The sequence below is a fragment of the Betta splendens genome, chromosome 2 (genome assembly GCF_900634795.4).
Source record: "Betta splendens chromosome 2, fBetSpl5.4, whole genome shotgun sequence".
In the NCBI taxonomy this organism is placed as follows: domain Eukaryota; kingdom Metazoa; phylum Chordata; class Actinopteri; order Anabantiformes; family Osphronemidae; genus Betta; species Betta splendens.
The window spans coordinates 2,869,455-2,885,319 of record NC_040882.2 but is presented as its reverse complement, the minus strand read 5'-3'; positions in this window follow the sequence as shown (position 1 = coordinate 2,885,319).

Here is a 15,865-nt window from a genome sequence, read left to right as displayed (position 1 = left end):
AACAAGGTCAACACAGTAACAGGAGTTGTTCTTTTGAACCGACATGATGTTCCTCAGTGGTTAAGTTGGTACTTTATTAACTATAATGGTACCTCGTCTGTGTACACTGCCATGAGTTTCATTCCATCATGTCATTTCCTCAAAAGCTCAGGCAGTTACAGACTCACTGTTTTGGGCCTCTGTGCCACCGCGGTTTATTCCATGTTTGGTATAAAGCCATTGCTGTTGGTTTAAACACTGCTGCACAAGGTCTGTGATGAAAAGCCAGTGTTTCAAAGCAGACACTTGATGGCAGTAGAGGTCTGGGAGTGCAGGCGTCTTAAATGGCCCAAACCTGCCTCTGTGCATGTGTGTGAGTGTGTGGAGGGTTATTGAGGTCATGGTGCGCCTGCTACTGATGGGTGTGTGTGTGGGAGGACAGTAATAGGCTTCCTCAAAAACTAGACGATGTGCTGTCATAAAATATATATATAATAAAAATAATAAAATCAAACCCGTCTTGGCACGCTCGTGCTGTCTGATATCCATGGAGAAATTTCATCAGCCCCTCTGCTGTTCATGATGCTGCTGTTGTTGTGTCTTGCATGGCCCTTTATACTGTTTTTCTTTAAAAGTGTCATGACTGTGAACTGGCAAACAATGATGCGCATCTTAATTTAAATGAGGCATAGGGTTGAGGTGAGACAGGCTTTTATTCCCTGACACGTCTCAGAAAATTACAGTGAATTACTGCGGCGCTGACCTACAGCCGTTTCCAATTACCGGAACAGAGGTTGTACATGTTCATCACTGCAGCATCTTGCTTCCAGGACGGGGACACCTTATTATTTAGCTGCTTGTAGATGCAGGAGCTGTGACCTAATCGCCTACAGCAATAATAGTAATCTCACTCATTTGTTATTTAATTTCTAATCAACAATGTTTAGAACCTAATTCTGAACAGCAAAGGTCATTTTCTACCATCTCAGCGTCCTGTTTGTGTATTGCTTGTTTTTTTTCTTTTCCACTCACACTGATCACTCAGCTCAAGCATGGAAAATGCTTTTATCCTGAACCTCTAGACCTCCTATATATGAGCCTTAAAAATAGTAAAGAAAAAACAGAAAAGACACAATGATACAATTAAAAACACAATAAAATACCATGCTAATCAGTTGCCTTCAGCACACTCTTCTTCAGGCATGACCTGAAACAGATTTTAGTGTGTTCTTCATCCCTGTGGCGCAGCCAACAAGTGAACCAAATGCTCTGAGGAAGCAGGGACTGTCCTCTAAGACCCCAGCAAACACATATTACCATGTGGCACTTAGTGGAACACAGTTTATTTGGTCCAAGGCTTTGGTAATGTGGTTGTTAGAAGCTACTTTTCAACCACAATAAGAGTTTCAGACATTTTTCGAACTGGTGTAAGTTTGTGATCATTTGTTGTGCTTCCAAAAGCAGACATATATTACATACTATATATTCATAGCGGTCTAGACTCTAGAAGCATGCAGTGAAAGTCTGTAAGTGTTCATGTTTTACTACCCAGAGACATGCTAAAGCTGAACATGTAGGTATTAGTAATAAAGTGTACCGTGCTCAGCATAAGCCACTTGTTAATGTCTTACTTGTGACTCTCTGTGTTACACACAGCAGAGAAACCCACCTACTAATCTGCAGGAGACCACCAAGCTAAATGACTAAACTGTGAAGAGTAAGTGAGGAGACGACAGAGCCTGCTACAGGTTAAAGATGATGCTTCAGAAAACCCCAAGATGACCCCAAACTCCTGCAGCACAGCCATCAGAAGCACCTGAATCAACGCTGCGTCAGAGTCGAGACCACAGCGACTCATGTTGCCGGCAGAACGCACACGACTGCGTGCCTCTCGTTGTCCTTTTGAACTGACAAATGTGGACCTTTTTTTACAACGCATTCAATTTGTTTTGGTTATGACACTAAGAACAACCTGCAGCAGATGCGTGTTACCACAACAAATTTCCCATTAGGTGAGTGCATTTGTAAATCTGAAACTCCCAAGGCCGCTAACGTTTGTGTATTAATTTACAGAAAACTGAAACCTAAATCCGTTTAACGCTCCCAAGGTCTCTCCACGGCACAGTTAAAGTCAAGAACGTTTTATTAGACGCACACCATGCTGCCTGGCTACAACGAAGCCTATGACTGAATTTCAAAATCCTAATTCTAAAATTGTTCAGTATACTTATATTGAATACATAAAATAAATTCATATTCAGAAATGTTATCACAAATCTATTTATTTACTAAAAATACCATTCATTGCTTGATGCTAGCCAGCTACGCTAGCTTCTGGCCTGTAATAGACTACAGTACAGAGACGACGTTTCTAGAGAACCTAGTTTTTTTAGAGTTTGGGTACATTTTATAACAGATTACCAGTAATGTTGGGTCTGCTTGTTAGCTTTTGAGATCATTCTATAAATTCTGTGGCTCACTCACTCATCAGGTGAAGCGCTCACTATCGGTCGTGGGACTATTGCTCCATCTCGCACTCACACCTGCAGGCAATTTACAATCTCCAATTAACCTAAGTGCATGTCTCAGGACCGTAGGCGGAAGCTGGAGCTCAGAGAAAACACCCAGGTCTGACTTGCTGTGTGGCAACAGTCCTAACCACTGATGCCCTCAATCAAATTATCTATATGAAATTTGTTACGTACCAATTGTTATGTGGCGAGACGAGACAATTAGCTGGTGGAGACTGTAGCAACGATGTAAAAATTGCATTTATTTATTGATTGATTTTTGTATCATTTTTAGTTTTCAGCCTGGGGAAATGAATTTACTTTTTAAATGTTTGATATATTATTTAATGTTTCTATCAACACACACAGTCGATTTAGGACCCCTGATCCTCGGCATCTTCTGTATTGTTTTACAGTATGTGTGAAGAGCACACGGAGCACTGTAGTGTGAACTGAGTGCAGCCAACTAGGATAAATAAAAGCAGACAGCTGTCATGGCTGGTTTGGAGTCACCCCGCTGGTTCTGTTCGTATACTGTCATCCTTGTTTACACAGCAAAGTGAGGCTGCAGTGTTACCTGGCCATTCACCACACGCTGCCGTCATGCTTTATTGGGCACTGACCTAATTTTGTATTCATGAGCCTCGATTAACTGAGATCTTTTCTATTGCTGACTGCCATGCTTGACAGTTCAAACAGGTCATGATATTCATACCCACAAATGTGCTGGATCGAAGAGAGGGTAAGTGCACAAACAGGTCCGAGGTATTTGTAGCATAATCATGTGGTTATTTAGTCAAGCTCCGTGCCCAGAATATTCCATGTAGTGCAGAAATCCCAACTCTTTTCCCACCGAATATTATTTCATGTACAGTATGTCCACAAAATGTAGGTTAATTCAAGATTAATGCAAAGATTAAAAAATACATAATATATATAAGAATGTATGTATGACCAATCAAATCTGGCCAAACAGTGATTTAAACATGATCCAATGATTGTTGTTTATTCCGCCTTCCAAAAAACAGCTAATAAATACTTTTCTTCTCTAAACATCGAATCCCACAAGAGCTCTTCCATGTGTAACAAATTCCCTTTGTGTTTTAGGACATTACATTCCCAGTGTTCCTCGGGGAGCTGTCCCTCGTTTCAGTCTGAAAAACCTTCAAGGTTCCTTTTAGAGGCTTTTGCAATAAACAGTGTGCAGGAACAGTAATATGTTTTAAAACATCTTAAGCGCATTACAAGTGTGTTACGCACCATTCTGTTTGTTTAATCACATTTTGAAATGGCATGCATCATTATCAAGGGGGGAAATTAATGTTCCTATCAATCGGCCACAATGCTTAGTGGCTTCCAGAACCTTTTACTGTTGCAGCAGCCAAGAATCCTTTTGAAAAAGGTTTGACGGTTTATCTACAGGCTGACTGTACCTTATATCATTTCTGTATGTTGTGGTTTTCTATTGATTGCAATCAGCTGACTGTCAAACACCAAGGCACAGTTGGCTTTTAGAAGAAGAATTTCATATTCTATTCATTTTCCTGTGCCACATTTGTCTAATGGGTAACATAAGATAATTACGCAACAGTGGGGAAATTTGAAGCTATGTACAAAGAAAACACAAACATTGGGGAAATAGAAAATACTGTATGCACACATTTTTTGTGTAGAATAAAAAGGACACATAACTTATGTACTCACTTATAAAGTACACATTTTGTGCTGAATTAAAATTGTAATATACAAAACAATTCGCAACATTGTTCAAAACTGGGTGCATCAGTCTCCCCTGAAGGAGCTGCTCAGAGCCTCCACTGTCTGATGCAGTGGATGAGAGGCCCTGTCCATGATGGATGTCAGCTCAGCCAGCGTCCTCCTCCACAGAGTCCAGTGGAGGCCCAGGACAGAGCCGGCCTTCCTCACCAGCTGCTTCAGCCTTTTCCTGCCTGCTCCCCAGCAGACCACAGCGTGGTGGAGGACAGAGGCTACTACAGAGTCACAGAATGTCCTCAGTGTGGACCTGCACACTCCAAAGGACCTCAGTCTCTGCATTGGAGGAGACTTTGGCCCTTTTTGTGCAGGGCATCAGCGTGCGTCCAGTCCAGTCTGTTGTTTAGGTGCACACACAGCTACTTAAAGTTGTGCACCGTCTCTACTGTGTGTCTGGTGATGCTCACTGGTGTGCGATGCAGTGTTCTCCTGCAGAAGTCAGAGGTGGGCTGGTTGGGGAGGCGGTGGTGTGGCAAGGCGTGAATGCGTGGGGGTGGGTGAAACTGCTGGACTGGAGCTGTGGTGTGGAGAGGTGTGAAGGCTCTCTGTGGCCACAGATGGTCTTCAGACCCTTCTTCATTTCTCTGACATTATTCGGTTTAACCTCTCCTCCAGCTTTTTCCTGGAGCTCTGCCTGTTTTGGTACCTGAGGTCACCCTGCACTCTCCACTGCTCAGCTCTGTTCACTGGGACAGACTGTAATACTCTATATACAGTATAGATTATTAGAAAGAAATGGGAGCTCTCTGGTTGATTATAATATTATACCGGTATGATGTGGTTAACGATTTGATATGATGAAAATTACTCATTTCTATAATTAGGAGCAAACAAACCCTCCAGGGCACATTATACTGATGGCACTGGTCTTATATCTTCCACTATAGCAGCAAAATTTAAAGCAACAATCCTGGCTTATTACTTTGTGTGTCAAGTTGTTTGGCTATAACCTTGCTTATGTTTCTGAATGTTCTAAGATCATACAAAGACTTTGCAGGAGTACAACATCCTGAAAAGAGACAAATTATAATTACATCTACAAAAAATCCATCACAGAGTGATCTATCATTTGGCAGCGGGAAATGGATTGAATGACATTAACTCATTGACTCATTAAAATCCTAAATGCAAATTTTTACTATGAATTATAATTACAGTACTAATTTGCAAAGGTTAAAGTAACAACAGCAAAACATAATTGTGCAACTACATGACCTAATTTCTGCCCCAAATGTAGTCATATCTTAACTAGTGATGTTTTTGCGGGTGATTGAGGAGAAAATGAACAATACTCTGAGGCAACAATTAGTGCAGGTCGTCTCTGGTCGTCTGGTTCTGTGGCATCAGAGGCACTGGGGGGGAACAAAGACAGGTTTCTAGGAGCCTAGATACGTGGTGGGCTGTAATCAGTTAAAGGGAGCAGAAGGAGCAGAAGAAGCAGCAACAGGTGGATGGAGGAGAATCAGCTAATGGGTCCAATCCTCAACACTCCTCACAACAAGCATGTTCTCATCCATATCCCAAAAACAAAGTGTTCCAAGATTTCTACTTTAATTCCAACAGAACCGTGTCCCAGAGAGACACCATGAAGATACCAACTCACTAACCTCTTGGGCAGAAAGAGTGGGTGGAATGAAAAATCCTCTTTATTGGTCAATTACAGAGAGAGATAGAAGACAAATAACTATCCTCTGGTGCTTAACGACAACCTGAAACCTCCTGGTAAAAAGAACTACTGCCGGATAATGGAGATTCACCACCTCAGTGATCAGGAAAAGTCTTTAAATCTGGGCGTCATCCTGCAACTGTCTACACAGAACGGCTGTAAAATACTGTAGGTAATGTTTTCCTCAACAACACTGAACTAAAATCTTGAAGGGACCAGAATAAGCTTTAACAGTATAAAACATGATGAACCAGCCCCATCTGCTGAGGATCGGCTGGTGAGGTTACAGCAGCTCATATTGAACTGGTTGGTTCTATAGTCAGCTAAACCTGAGCACTCATTAAACAACAGAGACATGTAAACAAAGTAGCCTCTCATCATATTATTCATTTGATGTGTTAAATGCTGTAGCTGAAGTCTTTGGTGTTGTTTTTAGCTTCATACAGATATTTGCTTTGGAACTGTGTCTTTTACCAAACTTGAACCTGTTGGATTCAGTTCTGTGTTGTTGTTTTTTTTATCAGCTTCAATTCAATTCTATATCCAAATGTTTATGTTTGTTTAAAGTTGTAGAAGCCTTTTGTTCAGTGACATAAAATTGAATGTTTTTCTAACCATGGCCCAAGTTACCAGATGTTGGTAGACTGGCATGAAGGTCTGTGTTTAGTTCTTATTATATACAAAGTGAATTGCTCAGAAGAAAGGTTTTTTGACATCTACTCATTTTTGCCACAGCCTTTGTTCCTTCAAGTCTAAAAGTTTCCAAAACTCCCTCCATGCATAAAAGTCAGCATCAAGCCCACACCACCCAGCTCTGCTGTTTCTTTCCTTCTCAGCAGCAGATAAACAGCTCAGCTCGTCGTGGCTTCTCTGTGATGTGCATCATAAAGTGTAGAAGAGGTGTGTTCTGTGGCTGTGACCTTTTCCCTGATGCCACAGCAGCAGCCGTCACCTTCACCCTCACGGCCTGCCTCAGCATGGCTGCCTGGACATCAAAGGAAGGGCTGGTCCTTCAGCACACCACACAACGTGTGTCTGACTTACTGTATCATAGCGAACCTAGTAGCAAAGGTGAAACTTCTAATCAAATTTAAGTATGTTAAACTGCTTCACATTTATTAGCTGCAATGTTGAACTGTGATATGTGAAACATGACTGCACTTATAATTGTTCTATTTATTATACTTGAAAGACCAATATAATCTTTTCTACCATCTGTTTCTCCGTAGTCCTCCTTTACTTCTATTGAGAAATTTAATTTGCCATTTCACAACAATAGAACAGTAAAAAGCCCTGACAGAATTGCAAAATACAACTAAAAATTCAAGTCTTTTAAAATTATAAATCAATAAAAATGTTTCCTCTAACAGAAGAAACCTTCAGTAGAAGCAAGCTCAAGCTGGGCGTCCATCTTGTGTACCTCAGCTGGTTGGGGTGAGACACATTGACTTGGTTAAGTCAACTCCATCTGATGTAAAAGGAAAAAAATCTAAATATGTCATCAGTAAATGACATACATGTACAAGTATTAGTAGTAGCGTAAAACATACAGTCATAGAAACATCAGTGGTGGCAGTAGCTGTGCAGTAATGAACAATGTATTACTGCTAATTACTATAGCAGTAGTAATAACTGAGTGAGTATTGAGTAATAATAGTACTGTCGTGACCCTCTTAGCATTTGGAAAGTTTCTTATTAAAAAGTTATTTTTATCTTTTTACCTTTTTATTTATTACATGTTATCCATACTTTCAATAAAAGTTGTATATTTGTTAAAATTGTAGGTTATTTAATAATAATAAGTAATAGTGTTTCTCTTTTTCTGTTTTTTATTTACTACTTCTTTATAGTTGTTACCTTTGTCTATATTACACACTAAACAATACACTGTAGTGTCTTTAAAGGCTCTACATAAATGACATTTCCATTAATACTGTATGGTGTTGTGCACTTAAAATGTCCTGGAGCCGTTCAGTCGCTCATAGTCAGACTTGCTCCAAACCATTCTCTTTCTGCTGCTGGTCAAGCGCTGCAATACAGGGAGACTTTTTGTCCCGACTGGGATCAATTGCTCCATAGATGACACCCACCCAGCCAGGCCTCTCTGTGGGCGGCCAGTAGCCCAACGCAGCAGGAGAGCAGCACTTTACATCTGAAAGGTTTTAGCTGACACTTAATGCTACATCACAATGCAGAGTTTTCCTGAAGCTTCTGTTCTTACTGCATGTGATTATTCCACTATCTGACTGTGATTTGACTCACTAATTACACTTGTTGATTTGTTTTCTGCAACACCATACTTTTATAAATGCCCTGTTCACTTGTTGTGAACTGATACAAAATAAATAAACAGTGGTCGAGTTGGTAGCACTGTTGGCTCACAGCAGGAAGGTGAGTTCCATTCCCCTGCTGTGCCTTTCTGTGTGGAGTTTGCATGTTCTCCCTGTGTCTGCGTGGGTTCTCTCAAGGTTCTCTGCCTTCCTCCCACAGTCCAAAGACATGCGATCAGGTTAATTGGCCATTGCCCATAGGTGTGAGTGTGTGCATGAATGGTTGTTGGTCTTTATAAACTAGCAGTACCTTTAGTAAAATGTACCACTTTAGGCGACTGGCAGCCAGTGTAAGGTTCTAAAAGATCAGACAAAGACCATTACTGTACAGTAATTCAACCGGCAGGAGATGAGTGATGGATGATGAAGAAGGTTCTAGGAGTGTGTACAGTATTCAAATCCTGAACTAATCAAAGCACTGCATCACATTCACCCATTCATACACACAGTCACTCACATTCACACACCTGAGACACCTGAGGGGTTCCGGCATGTGACCCAAGAACCACCAATCCAATAATTGATGGACTCAGCTCTACCCCTAGAGCCACTATCGCCTCTTTGCTTTGCTTTTAAACGCACCACCGTTTGAGATTTAGTGAAATGTATTAGTTTATTTTTTTTATTTATTGTATTAGTTGAACAATAGTTAGGGATTGTTCTAAAGCGACAGTGCGATACAGACAACAGCACTCACACTGGTGATGACGAACCCAAAGACTTAGTGTATGTGACGATGCTCTTCATGAACTACAGCTCTGCATTCAACACAATCATCACTAAACTGTTCAACCTACCAGTTCCCTCCTCCTCTTCCACCGGCAGTGGTCCCATTGTGTGACAGACACAGGTTTAAGTCTGATGTTCTTGATTTTCTTTTTATTAAGTATGAAAGCAGAAGCAGCAGTCTGACATGGAGGCTGTTTTATGTCATATGTCATTTTTGTTTCATGCTCTTGAGTAAGAACGGCAGATATGACAGGTTTTAGGACTGGAAACCATAGTTTACATTCCTTGTTTGATTTCCCATTACTGTTCATACTTGCAAAGTATATATAAGCAGGACACATACGCATACTTTACTTCCAGAAAAGAGTTTATTCATTTATATATTTGAAAAAGACAAAAATATCTATGAATATTTGTTTCACTTTATACTGCAAGTGTATTCTTCTAAAGTCTTTATGTGTATTTAATTTAAATTTCATTAGAATTTATTAACTAGTAGCACTAGTGCTGTGCACAGCTATTTTACTAAAGCTAGAGTAAGTTCAATATGGATAACTCAGCTGAGGCCAAACCAGGTTAGTTTTGCTCTGGTTTGCTGTCCCTCCTATTTTCATGTGTACCTTTTGTGTATTTGTATATTCTACAACCAGGTACAAAAAGGTGGTAAAACTGAACATGCATGTTTATAGATTCTTTGTGCATGGTCTGAATATGTGTGATTCAGTCCAGTTTTACAGAAAACCTGGGGCCTCAGAATCCTGTTTTATGACACCGAAAATGGTTAAAATATGGGAAACTTAGGTGAAGACTGTGAAGGTTTCGATTTCCCACTCGGTTCCTGTGCCATCATGTGCGTGTGCTCACCACAGCTGACAATATCAGATATTTAATTAAAAGCAGAAAAATCTTCATTTCCTCTGTGTTGGGCCCTGTTGTGTCTGCGCTGTCATATGTGTATATGTGTATGTGTACATTAGTTGTCAGCGCATCTCTGCATTAATGTCACCAGGACAAATCCCTGTGCATTCATTGTGCTTGGCAATTAAAGTGATACTGGTTGTGATGTGCTGCACGGACGTGGGCAGAGCAACGTGGGTACTTGTGCGTGAGGAGCCCTAAGTTGCAGAGGTTTTTTTCTAATTGAGTCAGGGACTTATGCTGGCAAGGTAGGCGTGTGAGTGGGGGGGAGACTAATCCCAAGCTGCTGTTGTTTTTCGTGCCTGCTGGCTTGAGATCAAAAACTTAACAGCAATAATCATCCAAAATGTGTGGCTTCACTTCAAAGCCTGCCTCAACTATGCTCACACCCTGGTAGCTTGCATTGTTTCATCATTTTCACTAGTTTTAATTCTCTGCTCTTTCCTCTCCTCCAAGGGATTTTTGTCATCTTCAGTGTTCATCTGTTGTCACATGTCAGCGTGTCAGTCCACAGAGCTGAAGGCGACTCCGTAGTAGGAGTCATGACCTTTCTGAGGCAGTCCCAAGTTCATGTGTTTAACCGATTAATCACACCTTCAGATAAGCTCAGACTCGGGCGGTGATCCTGCCACGCATACAGTAGATACGCGCCACATTGAAGGCCAGCTGGTTTCTCTCTCACTGCAGCGTGTGGTCGTGGTGGAGGGAGTGTCAGCCTCTGCCTGGAGATAGCAGACATGTCAGACGTCAGCAGCACTCTCGGGGTGAGGATGCTGTGGGCGGCGAGGGTCACAGAGGCCCGTTTGTGGCCAAAATGGGCAAATCCCCTCCACGTCAGCCCACGGTCTGTCAGGAGGGAGGTACAGGGCTTCCCACTGTAGCTTTAAAGGTGCAACACAATGCATTTTAAGACCAGTAAAACTCCACCGCATTAATGACGCGTGGCCCACTTTTTTTAGCCTACTACTTTCATAATGCAGCAAATGATGTCAGTTTGTACTTTGCACAATCTTTTTTGAAATGGATCGGAGCATGAAACTGATTTTTCAAAAAGAAATGAATTTGGGATTGGTTTTTTTTTTTACATTTCACATTCAGTTTAGAAGTAAATAAAAAAATTCTACTCAGAAAATTTATTTTTTATTGCTGTACCACAGTATCGAAGATACTGTAGGATTCAACAAAAATTCCCCAGAAGAACCCCACCCACTGAAAGTCGCCAAAGAAACAAAGATTTGAGCAAATTGTAAGTCATGTAGCCTTTAGATTCTAGCAAGAACTTGGCTTTGAAGATGGTCTGGTTGGTTTGGCATACAGAATCATGCAAATTTGCAGGTGTATTGCTATGGCTTGCGTTGGCGTGCGTCTACCTAGTACCTAGTGTAAATGCAGGTTAGCAGTTATTAATTGCCATTGAACTGTCATTAGATGAAAATGTCACTTGAGAACATAAAACAGTCTAAATGTGGTTTTATTTTGAAGGAAAATGTTGCTGCATCTAAAGATGAGATCAACGAGCAGTGGGCTGAACCTGGCATGACAAGTAATGACTGACTAAACAGGAATGATTCAGACTCTTTAAAGATACATCAACAGAATGGATGTGATTCTAGTTTGACAAATTGTTTTTTTGTAGGAATTTAACCTTCCAGCTACAGTGTAATCTATTAAACCACAAGGTCACAAACAGAGCCCACTTTAGAGGAGATGAGTCAACGGAACAAATTCTTAACATTTACATGTAGTTAGACTTTGCTAATACCCATGTAATATGCATATGCATGCATGTAATAAATAAATACATTTCACGTTTCTCAGGTTAAACACAATTCTCAGATTTTTACACAACTGGAGATGAAAGTATTTCTGTATTGTCGTACTGCAACTAGTGCCTTATAGTTTGAAAGTTACTCTACCAGTAACTTTAGATTCTTCAATATAATAAATGTTTTGAAATGAAATTTTAACAAAAGTAAAAAAAGTTCAAACGACATACTAACAACTCACTGGTAGAGCCCAACAAGCTACATCTACAGCATGGCTTATATCATCAGAATTATGACAACAAATATAGTATGTGACATGTGACACACAGCTTAGACTGATCTCTGAGGCTTTGTCATAAATAGCTTAGTGTTTTTGTAAAGTTGTACAGTGACTATAAATAACTAGCCGTTGTTGTGTCATTGTTACTTTTGCAATTTAAACAATAACCTACTGTTTACGCAGTACCTCAAAATAAAATGCCAGTTACAGCTTCCACAGCTTCTTTTTTCATTTTAGCTCAACTGTTTTATTCTTCAATTTAAAAAAAGTAATGCAGATGTTGCCATTCTTCTGTCCAGCACCTGGTGCAGCACTCGCAGACTGTATCTATGAGACAATTTCAACTTGAAGCTGTGGATGCAAACAGAGGCAGCACATTTCCACGCCGGCGCCTTTGCAGACAGCAGGGCCCCTATAGCTGCTTCTGCAGTAAAGTTTCACACACATAAACACACTGCAGGAACACTGTAGTCTCTGTATGTCACATAACCTCCGCCTACGCACGCTACTCCCACACACATCCTTGCCCAAAACACCCACACGAGTGTAATGTGTGCAAAGACACGCACACACACACACGCACGCACGCACACACACAGTGCCCCTATATACACTCCCCACCCACGCAGGCACACACGTGTTCAGTCAGACATAAGCCGCTCATACCATCCCACACTTTCTCAACAGACAGAAAGTAAGTCTCTGCTAACCAGGGAGCCTGTGCAAACACACCGGCTTCAGCCCTGCGCATTAACACTCATACAAATTCTCATGCGACGCCACAGACTCAGAAGAATTTGCAGCGCTGTTGTAGAAAGAAAACCCGCTCATCTGTTTGCGTTACTGTCGGACCCGATCTTTTGATTTCACACCTTCGTCTTTATTGCCAGTAAATCTACAGCCACTTAGAACGTGTGTGTCGCCCAAAACAGCAACACAACACTGGGTGGAGACTACAATAGGACGAATCAAACTCAAGAGGAGCTGTTTTCTGTTGTTGTTTTTGTCTTTTTAGTGACATTTCCTAACTCCTGTTTTTGGCATCACAGTCATGCTATAACCCATATTCCCTCTAAATGAAAAGGGACACTTCATGACAAGCACTACCACTGCCTGGAGACTGAATCATGCTGCACTGTTGTTCCTCCACGATTTTTTTTTTTCCTCCAAAGGAGGAACTTGGATGAAAAGAGCTGCTTTTTAAAGCGCAAAGTGTTGAGGATGTGGGTTACTGGGGAGGGAGGAGACAGAGGGGAGGGAGAAGGGGAGCGGAGCAGCGTGGGCGCTCTGACAGGGCGCGGGGCTGACAGGCCCAGACGTGGGCGTGTCATTGAAATGTGTTCTCACTCCGGAGGGGGGGTAGAAGAAGAAGAAGAGGAAAAAAAGTTGCGGGGAAAAAGAAAAGGAGAAGAAAGAAGAGAGACAGGCAAGCTGCTGCAGAAATTAAATGAGCAGGCGTCTCCTGAAATATGAAATGTGAAGAGGCTCCTCGCCAAGAGACACACATCCACTGTTTGGAGGTTTCAGTGGGGAGGGGAGAAGACAAAAAAAGGGACGCCCACTCTTTGGAAATGATTGACAGCACAACATGAAAGCAGATTGCTGCTGTCGTGTAAAAACCTTGTAACTCTTGCTCTTGGCAGGTTTTAATGCTTTTAGGACAAAACTGAAGGATGAGTGGAGTTTGATTCGCTCCATGGACATAAATGAAACTTCAATAGGTGAAGTGAAAACGTTCGCCAGATACAAGGTTCTGCTCCAACTCATGAAGAGGAAATGAAATCTACATGATATATATATGTATATGCACAATAGTAATTCTCTAAGGAGTGAATGTTACGTTCTGACTGTACTGGTGTGAAAATAAAAATGATTTCTATTATGACAAGTGCTTTGACAGATACACAGGCAGTTAACCAGGGCTGACATGGATTCAGGCTGAAATCATTAAAACACAAGACAGGAGTGCGTTGGTGGGGGTGTGTTGTCTAAGGTGCTGATGAGACAATAATATATTCAGGAACTCCAATTGAAGCAACAGAATTTTCAGTCATTTGGCAAATGCTTTTATCCAACGTGACTCGGTACAGAAGACGCTAACTGCTGCAGTAACTGCTGCACAGAGAGGCATTTGAAGTGAACTGCACTTGGCTTAAATTGAATTAACAGAGTTGAAACACATGTCACAAAGTGCATCAGGAATCTGAATTTGATTACAATGTATTCACTTGCAGCCTGGTTCAACTATGTTTTTGTCCCTTTTGCTGAACCGTCACCTATCAACAGACTGGTCTCAGATATGCTTAATATACAAGAAATGTACTGCACAATAGGTTGTGTGCACTGCCTGCAGAAGTCAGTGTTTCGCTACCAGCTTGAGCTCCTCTATCACTGCGTCTATGTAGGTCTTCTCGCCTACATCATACATATTATACATACAACATACAGTACAACATACAACATACATATTAAGTCTCTTAAGCTACTTGTCAATAAACCACCATCACATCACATTGCAATGAAAACTAGCGCATAATATTTCTTAATCAATACAACATTAACAAATGCTCTGTAGGCACATACTTTCTCTCGCCAGTTGTTCAAAGTTCACTGCACTTGTGCTTATTGTGCAGTACTGACTATGGAGAGGTTTTTATCCATCTTAATTTCCAAGTTCCATGTCTTACAATTCTATTCCCTTTTAAAACATGGAACAATTAAGCTGTTTGCACACACCACACACACAAATAAAAAAACAAACACACATAACGTGCCATTTTTATGTCATATTGTATATATTTAATATCTATTATATCCTACCTAATATCCTCCTCTTTGAGTAAGTAATTGATCTTACGCTCAGTGAACATTGTCAGTACTGTAACCATAAGCCTAAGCTCCTCCTTACTGAATGCAGGGTGTGAGAGCTGGTGATGGCTGGTGTCAAAGCGATGCAAAAATAACACAAATGAAAAGTTGTCAGTGCAAATAGCTGGCCTAATTACATTCCACCTAATGGAATTCCTAGCTCCTGACACTGTATGAGCCTATTGGTAGAAATTAATGTGGCATTTGGAGGGACTGTATCTTTTATCCAAAGTTTTAGGTTAAAAAGGGCTTTGCTGCATCATGACGTAATCTTATACTGGTTATATCATTGCTGTTGGATGAAAAGGTCTTTTTTCTTGGTTGTCTTCACCCAAAATGAGACAGACACACCTGTCATTTTAAAATTATCACTGAGTTTGGTTTCTTTTTTGTGGGCACATTAAACTTCAAAACCTCATTACATTTTAATCTTGTGTTCTTCTGTTCTTCAGTGAGACCGCGTTCATTCAAACTTAGTGATAATAAGTAGTCAGGACATGAAGAGAACACAGTGCCAGTTGAACAGAGAGAAATACTGATCTTTCTTTACTGCTAACAACTGCAGCTGTTCCTTTAAAAGAGGAAAACTAGCATCTAAATGAGATTTGGGATTTTCTTAAAGGCAATATGTGTGATGAACTCAAGCTGGCTTCTGTAAAAGCAAACAGATAAATATAAACTCCGCGTAAAAGCACTAGCAGTTTGGAGACAAAGGGCAGTGGTGTAAAATGTAGTAAACTGGGAAACTGGGACTTGTGGGAACAGGCAGCCTGGGTGTCAACCTACCTCGCAGTGTGGGTGGACATCCTATTTCCTGCCTGTCTCTTGTAATTTATTCTTGTTTGGTTCTTGTTATTGGGTGTGTGTGTGTGTGTCTATGTGTGACATAAGCGGAGGGAGGGATATAATGGCAAAGGTGGTTGAAGAGAGAGAAATTGAACTAATTTTCCTTTTTGTTCACTTGCTCTTTCAGGATTTATTGGATCCTCATTTGCTCAGAAGCTGATCCACAAAGACACAGACAGAAGGTCATATCTGCATAAACA